The sequence below is a fragment of the Accipiter gentilis genome, chromosome W, assembly GCF_929443795.1.
Source record: "Accipiter gentilis chromosome W, bAccGen1.1, whole genome shotgun sequence".
NCBI classification, from domain to species: Eukaryota; Metazoa; Chordata; class Aves; order Accipitriformes; family Accipitridae; genus Astur; species Astur gentilis.
In genome coordinates this window covers 30,892,433-30,901,412 of record NC_064918.1, presented here as the reverse complement: position 1 = coordinate 30,901,412, position 8,980 = coordinate 30,892,433, and the positions used below count along the sequence as shown (strand labels likewise).

Genomic DNA, 8,980 nt, shown 5'->3' with positions numbered 1-8,980 from the left:
CTGATCCAGTGAGGACTTTCCCATGGAGTCATGGCCATCTTCAGGGGCATCCAACTGCTCCAGCATGGGGTCCTCCATGGGCTGCCAGCGGGCATCTGCTGCACTGTTCACCTCCATGGGCTGCTGGGGGACAGCCTGCTGTCTCACCACAGGCTGCAGGGGCATCACCTCCTCTGGCACACCTCCTCCCCCTCCTTCTTCACTGACCTTTGCAACTGCATAGGTGTTTTTCTCACATTCCAATCTCCTCCCCTGCTGCAGGTTCCCCTTCTTAAATATGTTATCCCAGAGGCACTACCACCATTGCTGATTGGGTCGGCCTTGGCCAGAAGCGGGTCCAACTTGGAGCCAGGGGAGCTTCTAGCAGCTTCTCACAGGAGCCAGCCCTGTAGCCCCCTCCCCCTTTACCAAAACCTTGCCACAAAAATCCAAACCAGGATGTTATCTACCTGGACTTTTGTAAGGCCTTTGATACAGTCCCCCTGCAACATTCTTGACCTCTAAATTGGAGAGATATGGGTTTGATGGATGGACTGTTAGATGGATAAGGAACTGGCTGGCTTGTAGCATCCATCAATGGCTCAATGTCCAAATGGAAAGCAATAACAAGTGGCGTCTCTCAGTGTTGACTCTTACAACATTTAGATATCTTTTTTTTTTGTTTCATAATTAGACCAACTAGCATCTTATACAAGATATCCCATTCTTTTTTTTAAGTTTACTTTATAGACTGTTTGCATTTCCAAATGATCTTGACTTGTACAATCTGCCAACTCTGGCATATTTAGAATTTTCTATTAGAGATTTCTATTGGCTAGTGTCAGCAGAACACAGTATAACTAATACTTGTATATCTTATCAAAAAGTATGAAGCTAGTACAAAATGTTAAAGCATAGTACATAAGAACAATTATACTGGTTCAAAACAAGGGTGCATCTAGTCTGGTATTCTGATTGGCCCAATGACCACAAGTAGATTGATGTCTAAGGAAGTGCAAGAAGAAGCAAGCACATACATTTCTCTTGAATAATTTCCCATCCTATGACTATTTTCATCTCAGAGTTTTCCTGATCCTGATGTGGCTCATCTAATTAATAAACCTCAACAGATATCTCTTCCAAAAGCTTGTCAACTTTGCCCTTGAAATTATGTAGACTTTCTGCATTTGTAACATCCTTGGCAAGAAGCTCCAAATGTTCTTCATACCTGTTATATAAATAAACAGGTCCTTCAGTTTGTTATGAACCCAATCCTTACTGGCTTTATTTTATGGTCCTTTGATCTTGTTTTGGAGGAGATAATGAATCACAGAATCATTTAGGTTGGAAAAGACCTTCAAGATCATCAATTGCAACCATTAACCATGCCATGTCCTGAAGTGCCACGTCTATGCGCTTTTTGAACACCTCCAGGGATGGTGACTCAACCACTTCCCTGGGCAGCCTGTTTCAATGCCTGACAACCCTTCCAGTAAAGAAATTTTTTCTAATATCCAATCTAAACCTCCCCTGCTGCAACTTGAGGCCATTTCCTCTCGTCCGATCTCCAGCCACCTGACAGAAGAGACCAGCATCCACCTCACTACAACCTCCTTTCAGGTAGTTGTAGAGAGCCATAAGGTCTCCCTGTCGGGGGATGCAACAAGTCTACGGAATTCCTGACAGTTCGAGAACAGAGCGACCTTGAGCAGCTTGTAGTATATCCTTGAGAAGTCTGGAAAGATCCGAGAAGACCAGTACGAAAACAAGATAGTGATAAGAAGAACCGTCCTGACAAACTCACCAATCATGAATTGTTAGTTACTAACTAAGCCAATCATATACTAACACATACTCTGAAGAAGGGGATAAAAAGGTGTGTTAGAACAATAAAGTAGCCATTTTGTGTGATCTATTACTTGTCGTGTCCGTCTCTACCGCGACAAATGGTGACCCCGATGCACCTGAGCGAACAGATCATCTAACGGCGATAAATCCAGCACTAGAGAGAAGTATACCAGCAGCGACGAGAGCTGTGAAAGAGTATACCGGCAGGGAGAAAAGCTGCGGAGACGGAGCCCGGTGAAGCTGAGAGCAGTGGAATCTGCCTGGTCCGGACCTGAGCCTAGACACCTAATAAGGTGAGCCACAAGGGACTAAACTGTTCGAATGGGGCAGCAATTAACAAAAGAAAAGGAGACGATTTTGTCTACCTGGAAAGCCCTATTAAAAAGAAAAGGGGTTAAAACCCCAGAACAAAGCCTGAAACGGATTTTAATACCGTGTAAGGTGCAAGGCTTAACAGCCACAACAGTTACTGCATTCAGTGTGGATGCATGGCAAGCTGTGGGCTGGAAAATGTTTGATGAGACCTCTAAAGGACAGAAAGAGCTCTGTAAGTTGGCGATCGTATGGCGTCTATTACGTGAGACCCTGAAGGAATGGAAAGCAGAATGTGATGCGAAAGATCAGCAAAAGAAAGATGAGAAATCAGAAAATGTTATCAATGAAAAAGTTTCTGCTCAAGTAACAGCTGCGGCCGATGCTGCAATATCAGCAGTTGCGGGCAGAAAACCCCTCATGAGCAAAATCAGATCATACCCTTATTCACCTCCTTCTCCTATGCCATTAATTACTTTACCGGGCGATGAGGGGCCCTCCTCACCTACTGGTGCGGCGGCAGAAGGGGTGACTCCATCAGCCCCCCCCGAAGAGAAAAATGTGGCGATTAACACTGAGCCGGAAAGCGAGGGCCGTAACGAAAGCCAGGGCCGTAACGAAAGTGAGGGCCGAAAGGATGGTGAGACTCAAACCGAATGTGAGGGTCGCATGGAAAATGAGAGCAAAAATGAAGCTGAGGCAGAAAAATCTCTAATTGACACTATGCGATCCCTGCAGCTCGCAGATAAAACCATACCAAAAGAACCCCTGCCATGGACTCTCCCTCCGTCCACAGTAACTGTGGTCCCGAGATCCCCTGATCAATTTTGGGAGTGAGTTAGAAGATATGCTGCCAACTCTGGCAACTGGGATCTAGTAGAACGCCTCAGCCCGTGCTCTCTAACACCTGCATTTCTAAAGCCTCTAGATAACACAGCAGAGGCTCCTGTTACATTTCCTGTTTTCAAAGCTACTGCAGGCACAAACCAGCACAATGAGCACAATCCCATAGGCTGGAGAGTAGTGCAGGATTTGCAGAATAAAGTACAAAAATTTGGAATCAATTCTCCTGAGGTAATGCAACTTATTCATATAATTAGCACAGATCTGCTGTGTCCATATGATATTATGCATCTAGCACAAGTGCTGTTTCAGCCCGTACAATTGCAAGTATTTCAATCCACCTGGAGGCAGATGGCACGCACAGCGGCACTGCATAATTCATGACTGCCACAGGGTGACCCGAGATTAGGCCTTGGAGAGGATGCTTTGCTTGGTGAAGGGCAGTATAGTAACCCTCAGCTACAGGCTACATGGCCTCCAATTGCTCTCGAACAAGCACGAAATATAGGCCTTATGGCAATAAAGCGAACCATGGATATGGCAGCTCCGAAGCAAAAATACATCACTATTCGCCAAGGCCCCACAGAACCCTTTTTACAATTTGTAGAAAAAATATCTGCTGCCCTGGAAAAACAGGTAGAAGATGAGGTCTTAAGACAAATGCTATGCAAACAGTTGGTAAAAGATAATGCTAATGAGGACTGTCAAAAGACCATACAGGCTCTGCCAGGAGATCCTTCTGTTCCCAACATGGTAGCTGCATGTTCTAAAGTTGGGACACTGGCACACACAGTGACCACCCTAGCCAATGCTATGAGAAATTCTGGAAAGTGCTCTGGGTGTGGCAGTGAAGGGCACATCACGGTAACTTCTCCACACAAAACATCACCGGGTAAACAACCGGTGCACCACTCACTGGAGATTACTTGCAAGAAATGTGGGAAATTAGGACACTTTGCAAAACAATGTCAGTCCAAATTTCATGCTAATGGACAGCCGCTACAGGAAAACCACAAAATGAGTGTGAGAGGGCGCGCAAGGAGAACAAATCCCCTCCCGACAGCCGGCCAATTCCTCTCTGCGAAAAACTGTCAGCTGCAACAGCTGGCTCAGCAGGGCTGGATGTATCCACTGCCGACACAGTAACTTTAGCCACGAAAGACATCGTTAAGGTCCCTCTTAATGCAAGGGGTCCTATAGGACGGGGACTGAGTGCATTGCTACCGGGAAGATCAGGTAGCACGTTGAATGGAATAATCGTGCATGTGGGAGTTATTGATGCTGCTTTAACAGGTCAAATTTGCACGATGATTTCGACCCCCTACCCACCAGTACCAATTCCTACAAGTACTCGCATTGCTCAACTTGTTCCTTTTTCAAGTTCTATTTCAAAAGCAGAACAGCGACTGTGATGCAATGGAGGCTTCAGCTCCACGGGACCCCCTCAGGTCTGCTGGTCTCAGACTGTCTCATCATCCTGACCACATATGACGTGCACACTGTCGAATCACGGAAGATCTCCGACTACAGTAAGGCTTGCAGGGCTCCTGGACACCGGAGCTGATGTGACTATTATTGCTGATTATCTGTGGCCGTCTACCTGGCCAACAGAGGAGGCTGGTATGGGAGTAGTGGGGCTGGGAGGATCCACACGAGCAAAGATGGCAGGCACTCCAGTTCTGATTGCCAATCCTGAGGGCCAACAGGCAGTTATTAAACCATATGTGATGGCAGCTGCCCTCAATTTATGGGGGAGGGATTGCTTGTCGCAGTGGGGGGTGAGAATTATCACAGATTTTTAACGGGGGCCACTGTGCTGCAGGGTGTTAGATAACCCATGCTTGTTTTAACTTGGTTAACAAATAACCCTGTGTGGGTGGATCAGTGGCCCCTACCACTTGAAAAAATTAAAGGCCCTGCAAGAATTGGTAGCAGAACAACTAGCTGCCGGACACATTGAACCATCTCACAGTCTGTGGAATGCTCCAGTGTTTGTGAAAAAAAAAATAAAAAAATCAGGAAAATGGTGATTTTTGCATGACCTGTGGCAAGCCAATGCTGTCATGGCCACGATGGGGGCTCTGCAACCAGGCATGCCTTCACCTGCCATGATCCCTCAAGATTGGGAAATCATTGTCATGGACCTTAAGGGTTGTTTTTTTTTACAATTCCACTAGCTTCCCAAGACAAAAAAAAAAAAATTTAAAAAAAAAAATTAAATATTTTTTGCATTCTCTGTGCCTTCTATCAATCATGCAGAACCGGCAAAAAGATATCAATGGAGAGTTCTGCCGCAGGGCATGAAAAATTCACCAACCACTTGTGAATCGTTTGTTGCACAAGCTCTGTCACCTGTACGGGAAAAATTCCCTACTAGTTATAGTTATCACTATATGGATGACATTCTGTTAGCGTCAGACAACAAGGAGCAGTTGAATGGCATGAACAATTTGGCCACGAATTTGCTACAACAATATGAGTTAGTTATTGCCCCTGAAAAAGAGCAAAATATAGCACCCTGGAAATATTTGGGAATGACAATTACAAATAAGCAGGTTGTGCCCCAACCTGTGAAACTTAACCCTGCAGTTAAGACACTCAGTGATGTACAGAAATTAATGGGATCCTTGAACTGGATCAGGCCCTATCTTGGACTGAGCAATTCGCAGTTACAACCTCTATTAGACTTATTAAAAAATTCCAATGATCCAACAGAACCCAGAATACTGAATAAGGAAGCGTTAAATGTAATTCACAGGGTGGAACAATGTATACACCAGAAATTTGTTTCTCAAATTGATCTGTCTCAATTGGTACAATTCTTTGTAGTAATTGACAAAACTGTGCCATTTGGTGCTTTGGTGCAGTGGAATTCTGAGTGGGATGACCCATTACATATTTTAGAATGGATGTTTTTGTCATTTCTGGCCACAAAAAACTGCTCCTGGCTTGTTTGAACTTATTGTTGATGTAATCATAAAAGCCAGAAAATGATGTGTAGAACTAACAGGACGTGATCCAGCTACTATTGTTTTACCTGTTCAAAATTGGTACTTTGAATGGTGTCTGGCAAACAATTACAAGCTGCAAGTGGCTATGGCGGGTTTTCAAGGACAGATCTCGTATCATCTACCGTCGCACCCGCTCCTGAAATTTGCTCGAGAAATACCATTTGGTCAGAAAAGCTTAAGCCAGCCGGAACCTGTGAAAGGCCCTACTGTCTTCACAGATGGTTCTGGAAAAACAGGTAAAGCAGCAGTAGTATGGTGTCCTGGGTTCAGCTGGGATAGAGTTGATTTTTGCAGGAACCTCGGAGGTGGGGGCGTGGCCGGGGCAGCTGACCTGGACTGGCCGGGGAGCTATTCCATACCATGTGTTGCCCCACGTTGGGCGCCAAAAAGGACTGTCGTGGTTTCAACCCGGCCGGTAACAAAGGACCACGCAGCCGCTCGCTCACTCCTCCGCCCCCCTCCGGTGGGATGGGGAGGAGACGGAGGAGAGAAAAAGAAAAAAAAGAAACTGGAACCTCGAGGGCTGAGATAAAGGCAGTTTACTGGGACAAACACAAAAAGAGTACAACAACAACAACGGCACTAATGAAAAAGTATACAAAAAGAGTGATGCACAGTGCAACTGCTCACCACCCAGGACCCGATGCTCCACCACTTCCCCCACAGAAAACAGAGAGCAGCCCCCGGCCCGCTCCCTATCTATATACTGAGCATGATGTCACATGGTATGGAATAGCTCCTTGGCTGGTCTGGGTCGGCTGCCCCGGCTGTGCCCCCACCTCCCAGGTTCCTGTGGAGATTGGCTCTATCCCAGCTGAACCCAGGACATATTGTATGAAAACAACAACTGGAACAGCAAAGTAGTGTATCAAAATGGTTCTCCACAAATTGTAGAGCTGCGTGCACATGGCACACTGAAGCAGCAGTTTCAGAAACAAAAAGAGGGAATGATTGGGGAACCACCACAGACATGTTTATGTAACGTGGTTTATGTTCTTAGCTTTCTCTATTATGGGGATAATTCTTCTCTACCTCCTTTTTTCAACACTTCTCTTTTTTCAACACAGAATTTACAGAGAGGCATCAAAGTACTCATTAAAGATTTAGTTACTGGTCAGTGGAGTGGACCATGTGAGCTGTTAACTTGGGGGCGAGGTTATACTTGTGTTTCTAGAGATACAGGCCCACAATGGACTCCCGCTTGATTTGTATGACCATCATCATCTGGAACATCCCAGAGGGTGCGGCAATATGAATACCACCTCAACCAAAAACTAAGTGTAGGTCACCTTGACCAATATAACAGGTCAAGATTCTCTGTGCATTGCAACCGCATCACCAAGTCCATGAACCAATAGACAGGATGACTATGACTCATGCAGCGCGCCTGGCCAGCGAGCGCATGCGTCATAGGTTGCAAATGAGGCGGATTTTTGGCACCCGCTGGCCACGTGTGCTGAAATCCGTTCCTCTACAAATGTATAAATACCGGGATTTTCCGAAGAGCATCGGACTGGTGTACAGCAAGGCCATCGTTGCCTCCGTGGGGACGCCCACATAAAGCTGGCACCTACCGATTGCTGGGCTGAATTTGCGGAGCAAGACAGCACAAGAATGTACAGATGGTTCATCTACCTCACAGTCCTCGGATGGACGTAGTCATGGATACCACCGCAAACCAAAGAAAACATCTGGATGACCCTGGCTGACGTGACCGGACAAGATTGCTTATACCTTAGTACAGCAACACCAAGCAATCCCTTTTTCACAGGTTTAATAGGGGGTTACACTGACATCGACAAAGTTTAAGAACTTATTGATGGAGACCCCTGTGCAGCAGGTCATGGACTCAATGGATGGGAATGCCTGGTTTTCACGGATCGGGCATTAACCCTCCTTGCCACCCCAGGAATCACAAATTCTGGGGTCCCTGAATACAGACTGGTGTAGTATTATCAGATTTACTGCTAGACATTGATAGTGTCAGACATGCTACGCTATAAAATAGAGCTGGAATTGATTTCTTGCTTTTAGCACAAGGACAAAGATATTTGAGGGTTGAGGATTGTCTGGATGGTTGATATCTCTGCTCAAGACTGTGGGGGTAGTGATCTTGATTGTGATAACTATGCTCCTAATGTTGCCCTGTCTTTTCGGCCTTCTGCAAAGGGCCCTGCAGAGGGCAGCCGGGATGATATTTTTAGCACAAATACAAAAAGGGGGAATTGTCGGGGGATGCAACGAGTCTACAGAATTCCTGACAGTTCGAGAACAGCGCGACCTTGAGCAGCTTGTAGTATATCCTTGAGAAGTCTGGAAAGATCCTCAAAGACCAGTACGAAAACAAGATAGTGATAAGAAGAACCGTCCTGACAAACTCACCAATCATGAATTGTTAGTTACTAAGCCAATCATATACTAACACATACTCTGAAGAAGGAGATAAAAAGGTGTGTTAGAACTATAAAGTAGCCATTTTGCATGATCTATTACTTGTCGTGTCCATCTCTACCGTGACATCTCCCCTCAGCCTCCTTTTCTCCAGACTAAACAACCCCAATTCCCTCAGCCACTCCTCATAAGACTTGTGCTCCAGGCCCCTCACCAGCTTTGTTGCTCTTCTCTGGACATGCTCCAGCACCTCAATGTCTTTCCTGTAGTGAGGGGCCCAAAACTGAACACAGTACTCGAGGTGTGGCCTCACCAGTGCTGAATACAGGGGAACAATCACTTCCCTGCTCCTGCTGGCCACGCTATTTCTGATACAGGCCAGGATGCCGTTGGCCTTCTTGGCCACCTGGGCACACTGCTGGCTCATATTCAGCTGGCTGTCGACCAACACCCCCAGGTCTTTTTCTGCCGGGCAGCTTTCTAGCCACTCTTCCCCAAGCCTGTAGCACTGCATGGGGTTGTTGTGACCCAAGTGCAGGACCTGGCACTTGGCCTTGTTGAACCTCATACAATTGGCCTCGGCCCATCAATCCAGC

General features: G+C 46.2%; 1 long non-coding RNA gene across 1 annotated transcript; it reads left to right on the top strand.

The window, feature by feature from the left end:
- The first annotated feature begins 1,633 nt into the window (after positions 1–1,633).
- Positions 1,634–8,439, top strand: LOC126035536 (uncharacterized). Its single transcript, XR_007504979.1, has 3 exons — positions 1,634–2,120; positions 4,364–4,511; positions 7,170–8,439. It is a non-coding gene; the product is annotated as an uncharacterized LOC126035536 (long non-coding RNA).
- The last annotated feature ends 541 nt before the right edge of the window (positions 8,440–8,980 follow it).